Source organism: Phocoena sinus, chromosome 5 (assembly GCF_008692025.1).
Source record: "Phocoena sinus isolate mPhoSin1 chromosome 5, mPhoSin1.pri, whole genome shotgun sequence".
Lineage (NCBI taxonomy): Eukaryota > Metazoa > Chordata > Mammalia > Artiodactyla > Phocoenidae > Phocoena > Phocoena sinus.
The window spans coordinates 28,237,244-28,258,068 of NC_045767.1; the positions used below are offsets into that span (position 1 = coordinate 28,237,244).

Below are 20,825 nucleotides of genomic sequence, written 5' to 3' on the forward strand. Positions count from 1 at the left end.
CAATGTTATTTTCACAACTCTGTAAATTTTACCTGATCCATTTTATGTATTGTGAAAGACATAAATAATATAAATGGGTATTAAGAACTTCAGACAAGTTGTTCTTGAATCCTTTTTAAAACTTCACTGAATTTCCAATTTGGGGGTTGAGCCCAAACTAATTTATTTAGGGCCCTGTGGTAGACTGGTTTCCATTTTTTCTCTCAACTGTAACTAATGAATTAATTATAAGGCTTTGTGTAAAGTCTATCCTCCCCACTATAATATACATTCCAACTGGGCAGGGAATGTGCCTGTTTTGTTCTGTTCTATATCCTGGAATATTCAGCACCTGGAATAATTCCTAGCACATAAGAGGTATTCAGAAATATTGGTTGTTGATGTGTGGTTGCCAAGGGGGAGGGATGGAGTGGGAGTTTGGGGGTTAGCAGATGCAACCTATTATGTATAGAATGGATAGAAAACAAGGTCCTACTATCTAAACCATGACCTTCATAATTTTCATACATGTACTGACCACAATCATTTCTTCTACTACTAAGCTATATATATAATAATAAAAGATGAACAATCAAAAAAAAAAAGAAAACAAGATCCTACTGTATAGCACAGGGAACTATATTCAGTATCCTGTGATAAACCATAATAGAAAATAATATATTAAAAAAAGAAGGTATATATATGTATAACTGAATCACTTTGCTGTACATCAGAACACAACATTTACACATTGTAAATCAACTATACTTCAATAAAAAAAATTTGTGGTTGTTAAATATTTATAAAAGAAGATATCGGATAAGTCTGGGCAACCTCTCTTAGTCAATTTGTCGTATGCATTGCTTACTGCATGTTTGATAAGTTTGAAGTGTTTCTTTTTATTTCAGGAATATCTATAATGTTCAAAGAAGAGAATGCCTTTTATTGTCTCTATAAACTATTACATTCTCTGCCTACACTGTTGAAATGACAAGAAACAACATGCTTACTTTTAATTCACCCTCCAATCTCCTCCTTGCAAACGGATGTAAAATTTTCAGAGTATCTCTTAGTGTCGATCCTCATCAATCTTAACAGAAATTTCCACAAATTATTACCGTATTGCTTTATAAGATCATCATCAGATTTTCTGAAAATTCTGTGACAATGTTTATGTCATAGTCTCTGGCTCAGAAAATGAGTCAGTTAATTAGGTTGTCTGCCCGAACAAATGTTTTCGTCATTCACGTCATGATCTTAACTGTCTTTCAGCAATTGAAGAGCCTGTAAATTTATTCTTTCTAACGCCTCACTGCCGCCCTCTTCTGGTGGCACATAACAACACAGGCACATGAGATAACTAAATGTATATTTTTACTTAATGAAAACAAATATTGCACTCCACAGAATAAAAAAGATACTAATAAATTACAAGACTGAGTAATGATGTGAGAAAATGGAAAACATTTTGAAACATTATAATGTGACATATTTACCTCACCAATAATCTTCTTTTAACTCCATTTCAGTAAAAATCCATTAATCTTTTTGAATTTCATTATAGAAAAAAAATTAATCCATTGTTTTGTCTCTATGATGTTTTAATATAACAACAATAAAAATTACACTTGTACTACGGAGAAAGAGTTTGCTAACCAAATTAACAGTGTAAATAGCACTGCAGGGCATGTTTAAATTGCTTGAGAGAAAAAAAACTATTAAACTATTAGAGTATTTTAGAATGACTAAATATATGAAAGAAATACTGATAATTCAAAAGAGTATTATCTATTTATGAAATGCTCCATAGGTCCTTCACTTTCAAATAATGCAGTGGTTCTGAACATACATATCACCTGAATCCTCTGTTCACACTATTCTCTTGACTCCTACCTTATTCTCACTACACATCCTACAGTCGAGGAGGTCTGCCACCTTCTCATAAATGTGGTCTCCACGCTCTCTGTCTCTCCTGTTGCTGCCTGTACTGGGTCCTCTCCAGTTCAGACTGTTAGCCTCTATACTGGTTTTCCTGCTACCCGTCTCTTCCCCCATTTCCACATTCTACTCTTCATGGACTGCCAGATAGCTTCTTAACAACAGAACTGTGTCACTTTTCTACTTAAAAATGTCTGTTGGCTTGTTGTTGCCTATAGGATGAAGTCCAAGCCTCTGATCTTGGCATGGAGAGTCCAACCTGCCATGCTCAGCACTACATACAGTGCAGCATAGTTTCTGCCACTGAGCACCTGCCCTTAGTATCCTGGAATAGCATCCCCCAGCACTTTGTTTTTGACTCTGTGGCAGAGCTTGGTCGGAGGCTCTGTCATACATCAGTTACTTAACTGTCTTCCCAGAGACTGTGACTCCTGAGAGTGGCCAGTGTCTCACTGGTTCTCTTTTGAATCTCCAGCACACAACTGGAGCTAGCTGTGTAACTAACACACAGGAGAAGCTCAGTGCAGGTTTACGAACAGATAAGTGAATGAATGAATGAATGCTACTCTCTCCACCTTTAATGAAATCCTCATTTTCGAGCCTTAGATTATAATGCCATCCTCCTAAAGCCTTTCTTGACTCTTATCTAGCAGAATTAATTGCTATCACAGTTTTTTGTTCATGTTACAGTTAGCTGTATATACTCCTGTCTCCTGTGCTAGGTCATAATCGCTGAAAAGCAACCTGGGAGAGTGAAAAGGGCATGAGCTGTGGACACAGACAGCCCTGAGCTTGTATTCTAGTTCTGCCACTCATTCTCTGTGTCACCTTCAACAGGTAGCTCAGCTTTTTTTTTAATGTTTAATTTTTTTTTTTATTGAAGTAGTACAGTTGATTTACAATGTTGTAACAATCTCTGCTGTACAGCAAAGTGACTTAGTTATACACATATGGACATTCTTTTTTTAATATTCTTTTCGTTATGGTTTATCACAGGATATTGAATATAGTTAGTTCCCTGTGCTATATAGTAGGACCTTGTTGTTAAATTATTTTATTTTTTTTGGCCGCACCCTGCAGCTTTTGGGCGATCTTATCCCCTGACCAGGGATCGAACCCAGGCCCTCAGCAGTGAAAGTGCAGAGTCCTAACCACTGGACCGTCAGGCAATTTCCAAATTATTTTATTGTTTTGGTCAGCTTTTATGACATGAACATTATTTTCCTCATCTCTAAATGGAGCTAACACTGCTTCCCCATAGGTTTAATGCAAAGATTAAAAAAGAAAGTGAGGGGCTTCCCTGGTGGCGCAGTGGTTGAGAGTCCGCCTGCCGATGCAGGGGACGCGGGTTCGTGCCCCGGTCCGGGAGGATCCCACATGCCATGGAGAGGCTGGGCCCGTGAGCCGTGACCGCTGAGCCTGCGCGTCCGGAGCCTGTGCTCCCTGGCGGGAGAGGCCACAACAGTGAGAGGCCCGCGTACCACAAGAAAATAAAAAAAAAAAAAAAAAAAAAAAAAAAAAAAAAAAAAAAAAAAAAGAAAGTGAGGGAATTCCCTGGCAGTCCAGTGGTTAAGGCTCCATGCTTCCACTGCAGGGGGCGCGGGTTCCATCCCTGGGCAGGGAACTAAGATCTCACATGGCTCATGACACATACTAGACTTCCATGAAATTTTAGTATTTATTGCCTTTCCCTGAGGGTGAAGACCATATCTATTGTATATCTAGGTCTCCAGGGCTTCAAAAACTACAGAGACTCAGTAATGTTTGCTGAGTAAATAAATGAATTCGAGTTGTATTTGGTCAAAAGTAATATAAGTATATATTTTAACAGTCTTTTAAACTAATACAATTGGTTGTCATTCCTTCCTACTCACAGTATAAATATTGCATCCTAATACTCTGACATGTCTCAAATCAAATTTTTCTCACTTTTATGATTATAGTATTGAAAAGTATACAGATGTCACATAATTTGAGGCATAAATGTTTTCTAATCTTTCAGTTATACTTCCATTTTATATTCTCCTTTATGTAGTCACTGTACAGTATGTTCATGAAGTGTTTCAATAAAAAGAACTAATGTTTATTTTTTAATGGGATAACTATATTATACAATGTTAAGAAAAAGCAGAATATAAAATAGTTCATACAGTATGATAGCAATTATATTTTAAAAAGTCACTGAGGACCAATGATGTTTTTTCCAGAGACAGCAAAAATCCACCCTAAAATTCATATAAAATCTCAAGGGACCCTAAATAATCAAAACAATCTTTAAAAAGAAGAATAAAGTTGGAGGTATCCCACTTTTAGATAAGTTGGACTACATCAAAATTTAAAAACTTGTGTGCATCAAAGGACATAATGAAGAGAGTAAAAAGGAAACCCATGGAATGGGGAAAATATTTGCAAATCATATAGCTGATAAGGAGTTAATATCCAGAATATATAAAGAATTCCTACCACCAAACAACAAAAACACAAAAATCCCAACTAAAAAACAGTCAAAGGACTTGAACGTTTCTCCAAAGAAGATATACAAATGGCCAATAAGCATATGAAAAGGAGCTCAACATTACTAACCATTAAGGAAATGACAATTAAAATCACAATGAGATACCACCTTACACCCACTAGGATGGCTACTATGAAAAAAAAATAAGGAACAGAAAAAGTTTTGGCCATGCTGTGGAGAAGTTGGAACCCTAGCACGCTGTTGGTGGGAATATAAAATGGTGTAGCTGCTATGGAAAACAGTATGGTGGTTCCTCAAACAATTAAAAATAGAATAATCATATGATCCAGCTATTCCACTTCCGAGTACATACTCAAAATAATTGAAAGCAGGGGCTTGAAGAGGTATCTGCACTATTCACAATAGCCAAAAAAAGATGGAAGCAACCTACGTGTCCATTAACAGATAAATGGATAAGCAAAATGTGGTATATACGTACAATGGAATGTTATTCAGCCTTAAAAGGGAAATTCTGACAACTGCTAAAACATGGATGAACTTTGAGGACATTGTACTAAGTGAAATAAGCCAGTAACGAAAGGACAAATATTGCATGATTCTACTCACATGAGGTCCCTAGAGTTGTCAAATTCAGAGACAGAAAGTAGAATGGCGGTTGCCAGGGGGCGGGTAGAGGGGAGAATGAAAAGTGTTTGTTTAGTGGTACAGCGTTTCAGTTTGGCAAGATGCAAAGAATTCTGTGGATGGATGGGAGTGATGGTAGCACAACAACGTGAATGTAAGTTAATACCACTAAATGTGTACACGTAAAAATAGTTACAAAAGTAAACTTTATGTGCATTTTACCACAATTTAAGAAAATAATTTAAAAATAATCAGAAGGAAATACACCAAAATATTGAGTTTTTGCCTCTAAGTAATATTTTTTGATTATTTTCCTCTTCTTTTCATATTTTCTACAATGACTACATATAGCTATATCATTAGGAAAAAAGAATTTAATTCAAAAGTTTTATATGAAAACTTACCCAAAATCCGTGTTTATTAGATTTCAATCCACTTCTGATTTAGAACTTCCTAGTTAAGAAAAAAAAAGTTAAACTCAGAGGCCTCTCTTATAAGAAAAGTATAAACACAGTAGGAAATAATCTCTACTCTTTATTTCCTGCATTATGTCATAGGCATTGTTGCATGCTTGCTATCTGAAACATCCGGGTAAGAGAACAAAGGAAACTCACGTTCCTGTGTCCCCAGCGAGAGTGGGGAAGTTACATCTGGTCATCGCTCTTCCTCACTTTAGATACACAAGGAGGAGGAATATCACATCAAGGAAGACCAGATCCTGTCCAGAGTGCTTGATGGGGGACAAATCTCTTTTGGCCTCCCCCTTACCCGAGCCCCTTAAACAGAGGAGGAGGTCTCAAATCTCTCCTTAGACTTTTGAAGCAGTTCAACCGTAAAGGAGAGAAACCTCACTATTGCAGGTCTAAACTATCAGGGGTGGTACTATCTGATAATTTTGTTATGCAGGAAATAGCAAGCCTTTGCAGAAAAAACCCTACTGGATATCTTGTCTCTTGAAGTTATTAACTCCCATTCACCGACTTAACAAAAAATCTATTTATTACTTTTGGGGCTTGCCAGAGAGAGGGAATTCCCCTGGTTATTTATACAAAATTTTTTTTAAAAGAGTTTGCAGTAATAATCACTACTTTTTTATATGTTAACAATGGCAATACAGGACTTCCCTGGTGGTCTAGTGGTTAAGACTCTGCACTTCCACTGAAGGGGGCAAGGGTTCGATCCCTGGTTGGGGAACTAAGATCCCACATGCCTGCTGAGCAGAGCGGCCGGAAAAAAAAAAAAAAAAGGCAATATATTACATTTCATAACGCTTTACATTTTTCAGTCACCTTGAAAAATCTCTCAAGGGGCAGCTTAGGTACCTAGCGCCCCTGAACCACCAGTTCTGGATAAGCAGCCTCCTGTGCTTTATTGCCACTTTGGACCTTGCTTTTTCCTTCCTTGTTTAAGCTGCACAGCCCTCCTCCCCACAGCTTTGAATTTCATGTCATCACCCACTGTCCCTCATTGTTGCTGTCAACTGCCAACTCCCAGGGCATTTAATTCCTGGATCCTTACTATTCTCTCCAAACCACACCTACTCTTGGAGAATTCAACTATATAGTGATGAGGGGTTCTCAGTTCCTTGAAATCGTTTCTTCAAAGATCTTGTCCTTAACCCAACTTTAGGTATTTGTTCCCAAGGTCATACAGCCTACACTTTGTTATGAACAAATTTATTCTTCCATACTTTCAAATTCATGTATTCCACTCTCTGTCCACTACCACACATCTTGTCCCTTTTGAGTCTCCCAAATCCAACAATCCTAACATTCCACTGGGACTTCTAATCCACTGATCCTATCACCTTTCCATAGACCCTCACCCCCTTTGAGGTCCTGTCTGTTCTTTTTAACCAGCTTAATTTCCATGGTCAATCATGATAATCACCATCCACATACACCTTTGACTCCCTTGTTTTTAATATTTGCATGTCAAAATAACAACTTTAGTTAAATCCAACTTTTACACAGCTGAGCAATGATGGGAAGAAAACATAACTGTGCCACCTGTTCTCACTTTAAATTTCTGACTCTGTTGGGAAAACTAATATTCAGGCTTCAGAGGCAGAAGCAGGCCTCTGACAGACCTGTGACCCTGCCCGGACTGCGCCGCCCCTGCTTGCACACCTAACAACTGCTGCTAGCAAGTCAAGTGGCGCTTATGATAAGGGAGTGGGTCTTGGAATTTCTTGAGCCCTGGGGACCTGGCCAGTCCCCCAGGGTCTGGAAAATCTTGTGACTCACATGGTGAAATCAACAGCATTTTAAAAAGTGAATCCAGAGCTGCATTTTTGCACGCAAACTGATGATATCAATTTGCGGCCTGGAATTATAAACGGAAGTCCCCAGAACTCCAATCTGAAGTCCCACCCGTGGGGTGGATGCACGGCCTGGGACCTTTCCCAATTGGGGCTCCAGACTGCTGTCACTTGAGACTTCGCAGCTGCTATTTGGATCCGGAAGTAGGTGTCAGCCCAATTCGGTGATGTATACCCTGTTACATTTCCCTAATATTCTTGTTTCTTTCCTTCTAATGATTGTATATTGAAATTAAGTTGAATCACCTTTCATTAAAGAATTGATTAAAGCTATTTTTGTGAAACGAGTGGTTATTTTGCCAGTGAATCCAATGAACCTTAAAACCGAAAACAGGCTTTCAGCAAAACAGAACTTCAGCAACTAATGCTGCAATCACACTGCACTTCTTGGGTCCATTCACCTTCCAATCTCTTAGTTGCCTATTTAACACTTTCTCTCCCTCCTCTACCCTCATTCTCAGCAATCAGAAGAGGATTTCCACAGACTCCCACCCCCCTCTACCAATCTAACAGCAGCTGCACCCCACACCCTGCCTTCCCATCTGCTGTCAGAGATGAATCACCCATTCTCTTTTTTTTCTTTGTGTGTGTGTTTAAAAGAAAATCAACAAATGTTTATTGAGATGTCATAGAGTACAAAATAGATTTTTAAATGCTTGAGATAAAAATCAAGGAACTGTTTATGTCAGTAAAAATATTAACTTTAATATGTTGTCTCTTGTGTATGGAAAAGATGGTCTTGATTTACTATCAGTAGGACATTCCCTTTGATTTGTTTACTTAACTAGTGATTAAAAAACTCTTACCTCCTGAAGCAATTAAATGGATAGTGTTGGTCTCATTAACATGTTTGGACCATCTGATTCACATGGAGGTAGATAAATCTGAGAAATGTGAAACTAATAAAAACAGATAATTGCAAAATTACAAAGCACACTGGATGAAACAGGGCTAAAATCACTTGCCTATACTACTTTGTTTTATTTTTTAAACTTTATTTTATTTATTTTTTATACAGCAGGTTCTTATTAGTTATCTATTTTATACATATTAGTGTATATATGTCAGTTCATATATCACGGTTCATCCCACCACCACCCCTGCAGCCACTTTCCCCCCTTGGTGTCCATATGCTTGTTCTCTACATCTGTGTCTCTATTTCTGCCTTGCAAACTGGTTCATCTGTACCATTTTTCTAGATTCCACATATATGCATTAATATATGATACTTGTTTTTCTCTTTCTGACTTATTTCACTCTATATGACAGTCTCTAGGTCCATCCACGTCTCTACAAATGACCCAATTTCATTCCTTTTTATGGCTAAGTAATATTCCACTGTATATATGTACCACATCTTCCTTATCCATTTGCCTGTTGATGGGCATTTAGGTTGCTTCCATGACCCGGCTATTGTAAATAGTGCTGCAATGAACATTAGGGAAGAATCAATATTGTGAAAATGACTATACTATACAAAGCCATCTACAGATTCAATGCAATCCCTATCAAATTACCAATGGCATTTTTTACAGAACTAGAACAAAAAAATCTTAAAATCTGTCTGGAGATACAAAAGACCCCGAATAGCCAAAGCAATCTTGAGGGAGCTGAAGGAATCAGACTCCCTGACTTCAGACTATACTACAAAGCTACAGGAATCAAGACAATATGGTACTGGCACAAAAACAGAAATACAGATCAATGGAACAGGATAGAAAGCCCAGAGATAAAGCCACACATCTATGGTCAACTAAACTATGACAAAGGAGGCAAGGATATACAGTGGAGAAAAGACAGTCTCTTCAATAAGTGGTGCTGGGAAAAGTGGACAGCTACATGTAAAAGAATGAAATTAGAACACTCCCTAACATCATACACAAAAATAAACTCAAAATTAATTAAAGACCTAAATGTAAGACTGGACACTATAAAACTCTTAGAGGAAAACATAGGAAGAACACTCTGACATAAATCACAGCAAGATCTTTTTTGACCCACCTCCTAGAGTAATGGAAAAAAAAAAAAAAGGGACCTAATGAAACTTAAAAGCTTTTGCACAGCAAAGGAAACTATAAACAAGATGAAAAGACAACCCTCAGATTGGGAGAAAATATTTGCAAATGAATCAACAGACAAAGGATTAATCTCCAAAATATATAAACAGCTCAGGCAGCTCAATATTAAAAAAACAAACAACCCAATCCAAAAATGGGCAGAAGACCTAAATAGACATTTCTCCAAAGAAGATATACAGAAGGCCAAGAGGCACATGAAAAAAAGCTGCTCAACATCACTAATTATTAGAGAAATGCAAATCAAAACTACAATGAGGTATCACCTCACACCGGTTAGAATGGCCATCATCAGAAAATCTACAAACAACAAATGCTGGAGAGGGTGTGGAGAAAAGGGAACCGTCTTGCACTGTTGGTGGGAATGTAAATTGACACAGCCACTATGGAGAAAAGTATGGAGGTTCCTTAAAAAACTAAAAATAGAACTACCATACGACCCAGCAATCCCACTACTGGACATGTACCCAGAGAAAACCATAATCCATTCTCTTATGTAAAACCAATCATTCCATTCACACAATAATTCTACCCTTCTCTCTACTCAAGCACATTGATGCACGTTTTTGCTCTTCTCTCTCTGCCTCTTACATCACCAAGTTTTTACTCTCCACTGGCTCATTCTTATCAATTTACAAACAAGCCATTATTCCTTTCACCTTAGGAGAAAAGTCTCCTGACTTCACTTTCGTCAGTAGCTATTGCTCTTTGCAGCAAAAATTCCTTGAAAGAATTGTTCCTACTTGAGCTTTCAACCTGTCTTTTCCCATTCTCTTTTAAATGTACTCCAATCAGACTATTGTTCCATCACTCCACTGAAGCTGCCCTGGTCAAAGTCACTGATAAACTCCACATACCTAAATCCAATGGTCAGTTCTCACTCCTCATCTTAGTTGACCTACCAACAGCATGTACACAGTCCCTTCCTCCTCTACTGCCCTCCGGGATACCACACTCTCTTGGTTTTCCTACTATCTCACTGATCACTCCTTCTCAGACTTTTCAGTTGGTTCCCTCTCCTCTCCTAGACCCCATCATATTGGAATGTGCAAAGGCTCAGTCTCTGGCCCTCCTCCTTTCTCCATCTAGATCCACTCCTTGGTGATTTCATTCAGTTCATGGTTTTAAATAGCACATATTGGTTAAAAGTCATCTGATTTCTATCTCCAGTTCAAACTTTTCTCTTGAACTTTTCAGAAACATATTTTCAACTGTTTGATATGTGCACTTGGATATGCAATAAGCATCACACTTTCAAGATGTCCACATTGAACTCCTGATCTGCCTCAGCTTATGCCTACACCCTTCCAGAAGAGTGAAATGAAAGACCAGCTCTTAGAAGAGCTGTGCATTCAGAAGACGCTGAGTGGGAGCAGATGGGGTGACTGGAAGGGATACATATTTTCGGGAAAATTTGGCCAGGGGAACTCCTTGGTTCCCTCATGTTCACTCAGCCTTTCACTTTGTAAGTGTGCAGCTTTCAGTCTAAAAAGCTTTTCCTTTGACAACCGTGACTTGGGGGAATTACGGTGTTGAGATGCTGTGGAACTTCTGAAATCTGTTGCATAAGTAATGCTTTTCTTTTCCACTCTGACTTCCTTTTTCACACACAGTGGCTACTAGCTTACAGGTGAGAGGTATTACCAGCCTACTGGATGCTTCCCAGTAGCCCTGATCAAGAAGTATTTAAATTATAAAAGTCTTGAAGGTTGTGCCACAGTAATCTCTGATATATTATTTCAGAATTTAGATTTTTTTTTTCTTTTTTGTGGTACGCGGGCCTCTCACTGCTGTGGCCTCTCCCGTTGCGGAGCACAGGTTCCGGACGCGCAGGCTCAGCGGCCATGGCTCACAGGCCCAGCCGCTCCGCGGCACAAACCTGTGTCCCCTGCATCAGCAGGCGGACTCTCAACCACTGTGCCACCAGGGAAGCCCAAGAATTTAGATTTTTGAAACAGTTTATTATTATGAGTGCAAAAAGTGTTATTGTAGAAAATCTGGAGAAAAAGTAGGGTAAAAAAGAAAATAAGAATTACCTATGGTCTCACTAATAAATAAGCGCTATAAATATTTTGATATCATTGTTTCTGTGCATGGTTATAATACTCATAATGAAGTTTTAAAAAGTGTAAGTTTTCAAAATTTGAGTATTCTTTGACTATAATTAAGTCTGATTTTTGCCTCTCAATTACGATGCCTACATATATTCAGAAGTGATTTAACAAAACATGGTGACACTGTACATATTTTGGTGGCACTTCCTTTTACTATGTCCTATGGTTAACTTAGGGATGTTTACTGCATGTGTTATCTTCTGTTTTTCTTTCAGCCTTACTTTGCAACTAGACATCCTTACCACTCTGCCTGCCCCCTACATCCCACCTCTCACAGATGACTAATCCCAACCCTCATCAGTGAGTGTTAACCTTTATCAAAGTTTTCCTAAGAAAAGATCTCTCCTATCGTGTATAGGGCAGGCATAGTGCACTTAATAGCAGGATGCAGGAGCCTGGAGTAAGGCCATAACCTCCTTTGGAGTTATCTGTTCAAGTCAGGAAGGCACCTGAAGGACAAACACAGCTGCAGGTACTGGGGAAAGTCTGGTCTGGCAGGTATGTCATCTCACTTTCAAGGGATGTGAAGAGACACTGGCAGAGTTCTAGCAAATGGTTGCAATTAGAAGTGGAGGAAGTGTACTGCATGAGGTAGAGTAATGGAGTCACCCTAACAGCACAGCCAAGAGGTGGAAATAATAATTATTACCATTTATTAAACAAATACGACAAATAATAGTACCTGACTCACAAAACTGTAGTGCATATTAAGTAAGATAATGTATATAAGCCTTGTAGCAATAAGACTGACATACAGGTAGTCCCCCCTTATCCACAGGGGATCAGTTCTAAGACACCCCAGTGGATGCCTGAAACCGTGAATAGTACTGATGAAATAAAATTTGTATTTTAAAGTAGGACAAGAAAATTTAAGCATAAAATTCTCTCTCTCTGTCCGTTTGGGCCTCCTCCCTCCCCCTTTAGTGTGCCGTGTTCATCTGCATTATACATTAACCAGACCTCCTCAAAGGTGGGAATGCCTGCTCAACCGCAAAAGTCAATTTTTTTCCCCCTTTCTTCGACGCTAACGTTTTCTTAACTTGGTAAGTGAATTTTCGTTGACAGTACCGAACCTTATATATACCCTACATACATTATCTATGACAAAGTTTAACTTATAAATTAGGCACAGTAAAAGATTAACAATAACTAATAATAAAATAGAACTGTAATAATATACTGTAAAAGAAGTTATGTGAATGTGGTCTCCCTCTGTCTCTTTCTCAAAATATCTTACCGTACAAATTTTATGCCTTTTTCTTTTAACTACACACTAATCATGCACTAGAGCCAAAATTGTTGCAGTCTGAGGTGTGACAGCAAAACTAGCACAAATTTCACTTTCTTTCTTTACAATTTCACGAACAGAAGATTCGTCCTTACCTTAGATCTTAGCAAATTCAGCGTACGACTTTTTTTCCTTTCCTTATTAATTTGAGAACTTCACCTTTTCACTTAGAGAAAGCACTTTAGAGCTTCTCTTTGCCATATCCGAATTGCCAGTATCACTACTCTGGCTTTTTTTTTTCTTTTTTGCGTTACGCGGGCCTCGCACTGTTGTGGCCTCTCCCGTTGCGGAGCACAGGCTCCGGACGCGCAGGCTCAGCGGCCATGGCTCACGGGCCCAGCCGCTCCGCGGCATATGGGATCCTCCTGGACCGGGGCACGAACCCGTGTCCCCTGCATCGGCAGGCGGACTCTCAACCACTGCGCCACCAGGGAAGCCCACTACTCTGGCTTTTTAGGGCCACGGTTCAGTAAAATCATGGTGACTTGAACGCAGCGCCTGCCTATCACATACCGCCACCGTCGGACTGATAACCAAGATGGCCGCTAGATGACTAATGGGCGGCCACACTCCACAAACAGAAGATCCACGCTCTTCACGCCCCAGCCAGACAGCGCGAGATTTCATCACGCTACTCAGAAGGGTGGGCAATTTAAAATTTAGGAATTGTTTACTTCTGAAAATTTTCATTTAATATTTCCGGATGGAGAGTAACTAAAACCATGGAAAGCAAAATCATAGATAAAGGGGGACTACTGTACAGAATATGCTCAATAAATATGCATTAATGAATAATGGATATTTATTATTAACTATCTTTATTCAGCATTGGTGAACAGATTGTCATTTATGGTGAGTAGGAGAGAGACCTGCTTTCATGGCTTCTTAGACTTTTAGATACTGCCTGTTCATGAATTCCCTGAACTCTGTGATCTGTTCACGTTGGATCCCAACCACACAGTAAGTCTCTTGCTCCCAGGCTCTTTCTATTCATCACGCATTAGGATACCTGGGTTCTAATTCTGGCTCTGTCACAAACCAGTTGTATGAATTTAGGCGAATCACCTTTCCCTGCTAGACCTCAATTTACTCACCTCTAAAATTAGGGGGGTTTTAGAGATTATCATACTAAGTGAAGTAAATCAGAGAAAGATAAATATTGTATGATATCACTTACACGTGGAATCTAAAAAATTATACAAATGAACTTATTTATAAAACAGAAACAGACTCACAGACTTAGAAAACAAACTTATGATTACCAAAGGGGAAAGGTGGGGGGAGGGATAAATTAGGAGGTTGGGATTAACATATATACACTACTATATATAAAATAGTTAATCAACAGGGACCTACTCAATACTCTGTAATATCCTATATGAGAAAAGAATCTGAAAAAGAATAGATATAAGTGTATGTATAACTAAATCACTTTGCTGTACACCTGAAACTAACAAAATATTGTAAATCAACTATACTCCAATACAAAATCATTTTTTTTTAATGTTAAGAAAAGAAAAAAAATTTTTTAAATAAAATTAGGCGTGTTGCTAAGGTCTCTAAAGTCCTTTCCAACTCTACGATTCTGTAATGCTATTTCCACCTCTCAAAATTCAGCAGCAAGTAACTGAAGATCAGTGCCGGCCTGGTCTGCTAGCATAGGAGCTACGTGGTCTCCACGGGATTTAATGTAGAATTATTTCCTCCCTAGAATGAATTCCCAAAAAGAAACTGCCAGTATGACCATTTTAATGGTCACTGGCACATACCATGTTATGTTAATGGCCCTGGACCTAGATGATGCTCTCCCCAACTCCCACCCTTCAGCCCCAACCTGAACCCCACTTCAGAGATAATGGTATCTCAACGAAACCAGCAAAATGGAGCTACAATGCTTACTCTGGGATAATTCACCCTCTCTATGATTCTTATTTCAAAAAATATTAGCTACATCTCTTTGATTTTATGACAATTCATGAGGACCGCAGGTCTGATAAAAGTTTGATAAAGCATTTCTCTATCTATCTATATTTTGTACGTCTATAATTAGGAATTTCAACAGATTGTATTATCAGTTGAGCTCTGTCACCAAGGACCAGTGAAGTTCAAAGATATTGCACTGGTTCGGAAAATATCCACTTCTCAAACACATTACAGCAGTATTTCCAAAATTTTAGCCATTTACATGCCACTTTCACAATCTTGACCATATCTGCATATTATCTGTAATAGTAGTTATTTAATCATTTCCTTAAAATCAATAGTAAAGTGGCTCACTTTCTTTTTACTTAACATCTTTCTAGGCAATAATATCCATGAAATCATACATTTTAAAAGCTAATTATATTTTTAATGCACATTAAACTAAGCACAACTCAAATTTTCAGTTTGGATATGTGACACCTAAAATCATTAATTTGTATACCATACTTTGGGCAAATGATATTAATATGTAACTGATATTTAAGCTATGATCAGCTCTTTCTGTTTTTCAGACATAGAAGAATGATAGCATCAGATAATATTCTTACTTTTAAATTCATCTACTCCACTGAACTCTATAAACAGAGCAAATCACATCCTGAGAAAATAGATGTCACTGTCAATAACAAGAAACAGAGTCCCCCATATAGAGCGGCAACAAATACAATAAACATAAATATGGGGCCTCCCTGGTGGTGCAGTGGTTGAGTATCCGCCTGCCAATGCAGGGGACACGGATTCGATCCCTGGTCCGGGAAGATCCCACATGCTGCGGAGCAACTAAGACCGTGCACCACAACTACTGAGCCTGTGCTCTAGAGCCTGTGAGCCACAACTACTGAGCCCACGCGCTGCAACTACTGAAGCCCGCGCGCCTAAAGCCCGTGCTCCGCAACGAGAGAAGCCACGGCAATGAGAAGCCCGCGCACCACAACAAAGAGCAGCCCCCACTCACCGCAACTAGAGAAAGGCCCTCGCGCAGCAACAAAGACCCAACACAGCCAAAAATAAATAAATTAAAAAAAACCATAAATATGGAATGAGTTTACAACAAAAGTTTGAGTGTCCATTCCTGTTAAAGTTCTTCAACCCATAGAACTTAAAATATCAGCAAATAAAAGCATTTACAATGAACATTTTATTTTGAAAAGCTGTCATTCTCTGCAAAAGATTAAGGGACAGGAAAATAGTACATGTGCTGTGTTCTGGGAAAGGGATCAGTGAAATTTTGGAATGGGAGAAGCCATGGAATTTCAGAAATATTTTGAAATGCACACACTTATTCTTAAGGAAAATTCCAGGTTCTAAACCCAAACTTAGATCACATAGCACTTAAGGGGGGATTGTTACAGCTTAACAAATCAGGCGTGCTCATTACACAGTATTATTTTATGTGAGATTTTATAATATCCATCATAATTTACATATAGCTTTTTTTAACTTCAAAAAATAATATTTTAGTGTTTAAAGTAGTTATTGTCTCTCTACTCATGCAAGTGGATGCTATAAAATTTTGGAGTCTTGGGGGAAGAACTTGAAGAATTCATCTCAGACTCAAAAAGACATTTGAAGTGGAGAGTAAATTATTGCTAGAATAATTTAAAGTGTTTTGTTTCTTTTGAGGCTGCAGGTTGACAGGATTTGGACAAAGGAGGTGGGAAGACAGAAGTAAATTATTTTGGTCAGTGGATATAAAGACTTGACTTGGCTTTTGTTTACATCTGTTGTGTTATCCAAGCGGTAAATTAACCTACACCCACCCTTACCCAAAATAATGCACACCGTACAGTCATGTAATCTGCTGACACACCACTCAGACCTAGAGGTGCACAGCTTCTGTGGTACAATTACTAATACTCTTTTTGGTTCACTTGAATTCGAGGTCAAGGAGGAAAGAGGAGAAACAACAGAATCTTGAGACTATGATGAAGCATCATGTATAGACTTGTACAGCAACAGTGATTACATGTGAAGAATTAAAAATGTTCTTAACAATGAAGTATCAGCCAACCAAAACCAAATATTGTTTCTCATAAGAGTACTAGCTGCACTAAGTAAAAAGAAAAGGCAGAGGGAGATAGAAGCAAACAGGGATGCCATTATGTTGTGACATAAAGTCCCCTCCCTTCTAATCCTGCCTCTCTTTTCGCCCTCACCCACCTGCAAATTCCAAACAATTCTAAAGGTTTTAATCTGCGGCTTTAAAAAGTCATCCGGACCCCTAATTTTAAATGCTAAAATTGGTTAATGAAAGGACTCTTTTGAATAGAAATACAAAGGATTTAAATTTCTCATACTTTCTCTCTACATAATGCTTCTCCACATCCAGAATTCCCCTCGGGGTTCATCCCAAATGAGAAGAGCAATTTTTCAGCCTTATCTGTTTCCTGGCAAAACTATTGAGGCCATGATAAAAGTGACAGTTTCTGTTATCACTACCTATATACTCCAGGCAAACGTCCCAAGGTTAATTTTTCAAATAAGTAATCCCAATTCCTGTAATCAAAGATCATAGTTCAGTGATAAATAAAGCCAGATGTTCACTAGCAGCAGTTCTAGCAAGTCTCATGACTTGAGGACTTTATTATTTAAACTTTTTTTTTTTCTTTTTTGGCCGCCCAGCGCGGCGTTGGGGATCTTAGTTCCCTGACCAGGGGTGGAACCTGCGCCCCCTGCAGTGGAAGCCCGGAGTCTTAACCACTGGACCGCCAGGGAAGTACCCATTATTTAAGCCTTTAAAAGAAAGGGGTTTCGGGACTTCCCTGGTGGCATAGTGGTTAAGAATCCGCCTGCCAACGAAGGGGACACAGGTTCGAGCCCTGGTCCGCGAAGATCCCACGTGCCGTGGGGCAACTAAGCCCGTGCTCCACAACTACTGAGCTTGCGCTCTAAAGCCTGCGAGCCACAGCTACTAAGCCCGTGCACCTAGAGCCCGTGATCCGCAACAGGAGAAGCCACTGCAATGAGAAGCCGGAGCACCGCAACGAAGAGTAGCCCCCGCTCACCGCATCTAGAGAAAGCCCGCGCACAGCAACGAAGACTCAACGCATCCAAAAATAAATAAAATATTCAAAAAAAAATAAAGAAGCTGGTTTCTTTTCTCTTCCTAATAACCTAACTTTACTGCTGTAGGTGGTCCTTCGCCCCTCCCCCTCCCTTTCTGGGGAGTTTTCAGAAGTGCAAATGTTCTTGGAGCTCCAAAGTTATTTTAATGTAGAGAAGGCCACCAGGTGGAAACAGGGTCACAAGTTAAGAAAATACTGCCTTAAAAACTATGTCATCTTTTATACCCACATCTACTGAGTTTTTGTCATTAAAAGGCTGATACTCACCTTTATGTCGAAGAAGAGGAAATACACTATAAAACTAGCAAATCTAACTCTGAAAAAAGTTAATTATAGCACAACCTCCCTGAAATATACTGTTTCTCGTAAACGGCCTCCGTTTCAGGAAGTAGGAAACACAGACTGTTATTGTCTCAGTTTGATTGTGTAATTCAACTCCGGGACTTTCAGCAGTTCTAGAATTGCTTTAGTGAAAGGTATTCTGGGAGTTGTATTACTACAGAAAATTTCCTTCTTCTAAAGAAAGTGCAAGAAAACTCCTTATTTGGACTAAGTCAGGATGGAGGGCCAGTCCCCTTGAGAGCCGAGGAAAGAGACCCTTAGTAAGAAACAATGAACATGACATTGTTTGTGATCTATTATCAAAAGAAATTCATGTTACAGCACCATTCGGCGCTCCATCTATTTTAGAATTAGTGTGCAGAATTGAGCTTATTGTTACAAGGACACCTATATTACCAAGTTTTTTGAATTGAAAAATGAAATTGGGATTGACATGTATACACTGATGTGTATAAAATTGATGACTAATAAGAACGTGCTGTATAAAAAAATTAATTAAATAAAATTCAAAAATTAAAAAAAAATGAAGTTGGAATTTATCTCATAGAAAATCTCATTGGGCTGATTGGCTTAACAGTGAGGACTATCAACTAGTGTTATATAGTGGATATCGTCCTTCAATCTAAATCTGCGGCTCCAAATTTTGACAAAATAATATCAAAAGTACATGAAAAGATATTTAAATGTTTAACAACATTTTATTGGAAAAGTTGTTGACGTCAACAATATTTTAATTTCCTCAGTCCTTTCTGAGCCTGCTGGATTAAAGAAGTGTCCTCTCCAGTGAAGGAGTAAGACATTTCATTAGTAGTAATTTGATAAGTCTTGGTAAAGCCTTTTTGATATAGTTCCCCAAAACTGAGAAACTGAATGACGAATAAGTGGGTGACAAATCCTTCGGCAAGCTGGATGGTTTCCAACTCTGCTTCTCAACAAAACAGAAAAAGAAACTACTTACGTATTCAGCTACTAAGTATTTTAAGTACTAAATACTCAGTATTTAGACAACTTAAAAAATTTTTTATGATAGATCACTATGTAATTCTTAATATATGACCTTAGAAGAAGTTCAAATAACCAAATGAATTGTATATCAAAACTCTTTCTATCTCCTTTTATTTATGTAAAGAGTTTCTCTTTTCTTTGTATGCATTTTTTTTGTAGAAGGTTGGTTTATTCCAGCTTTCAGTAACATTCATCCATGAACTAATTTTTACAAACCTTATAAATCTGGCTTCCCTGGTGGCACAGTGGTTGAGAGTCCGCCTGCTGATGTGGGGGACACCGGTTCGTGCCCCGGTCGGGGATGATCCCACATGCCGCGGAGCGGCTGGGCCGGTGGGCCATGGCCGCTGAGCCTGCGCATCTGGAGCCTGTGCTCCACAACGGGAGAGGCCACAACAGTGAGAGGCCCGCGTACCACAAAAAAAAAATAAATAACTAAATAATAAAAAGAGAGAAAACCTTATAAGTCTCACTGAGAAATGCATTTTCCATAAAATCTTATTCTGTTTAATAGTTATTCACCAGAATATATCATTTATTTTTGTCTTTCTAATCTATTATGAATTCATAATCCTTGTAATGTATAACTCTGTATTTTAAAAGTTAACACTTAAAGTCTATGGTCAGAGGAAATAAAAACGAAATTTAAAAATGTTTAATTTTAGTATGCACATGTTTCTATTGTAAAGAAATATGACTTTTTTTTTTTTTTTTTGGCTGCTTGGCTTGCAGGATCTTAGTTCCCCCACCCAGGCCCTCAGCAGTGAAAGTGCGGAGTCCTAACCACTGGACCGCCAGGGAATTCCCAAGAAATATGATTAAAATAACTTTCAAGCATATAAACTACTAATATTAGGAGAAAATTCTATGGAGAAAGTGGAAAGGAAATAAAAGTTAAAGGAGATGAATCATATAAACTTTCCAGTTGTTAAACTTGTACATGTACAAGAACTTGTACCTGTGTTTTTAAATGGATGATGGGGTCAGCAAATTACTAGCATATATAATTTCCATTGGGTACATCTAAAAGAGTTATTAAACATCTGACTTAGATCCTTTGCAACTATTTAAAGTGATGATAAAAGATGGATATCAACTTAAAAATGTGTGAGAGGGTTGTTTTTGTAAAATTCTGTTTGAGAGTAAATGAGCAAAAATGTTAGAAATTCAGTATTCTAGAGCCTAAAAGAGGGCATTGGATACTTGGGAATGGAAAGAGAGAAAAGGGTACTGATACTTTTATCATCCTTATTTGAGGGGTGCAATGAGGCATTTATCTTGCCTACTATCTGGACAACAGTTGAATCTGTCTCCAATAGCGATTTCTGGTAGAATTCCCAGAGCCATGGAAACACAAAGGTAGAATGTCTCATTTATGATCACAATGTTGAGCTTTAGAAAGATTTCAAAGATAAAAATTCTTTGAGATGGAAAACTAATAATGCAAGCCTCAATTATTGTGAGACGTACACTCATAAAAGAAGTATATTATGAATCACTTAGAAAAACTGGTTGCACCATCATATTCATTTTTATTTTCTAGGTTTGACTATTTTCTAATCTTGACTATAAATCGCTAAAACAAGCTGATATCATTCGTTTGTTCAAATAACACG

General features: G+C 38.3%; 1 protein-coding gene across 10 annotated transcripts in view; it reads right to left on the bottom strand.

The window, feature by feature from the left end:
* Positions 1–20,825, bottom strand: part of ALPK1 (alpha kinase 1) — a 142,318-nt gene that overhangs the window by 113,002 nt on the left and 8,491 nt on the right. For 5 of the 10 annotated variants that reach the window (XM_032633019.1, XM_032633024.1, XM_032633017.1 and 2 more), the window contains one exon: positions 5,422–5,470. The gene's annotated coding sequence lies outside the window, so the exon portion shown is untranslated. Of the gene's footprint in view, positions 1–5,421; positions 5,471–18,129; positions 18,338–20,825 lie in introns of those variants that run through there. The other 5 variants (XM_032633015.1, XM_032633016.1, XR_004350053.1 and 2 more) reach the window with 4 other exon arrangements.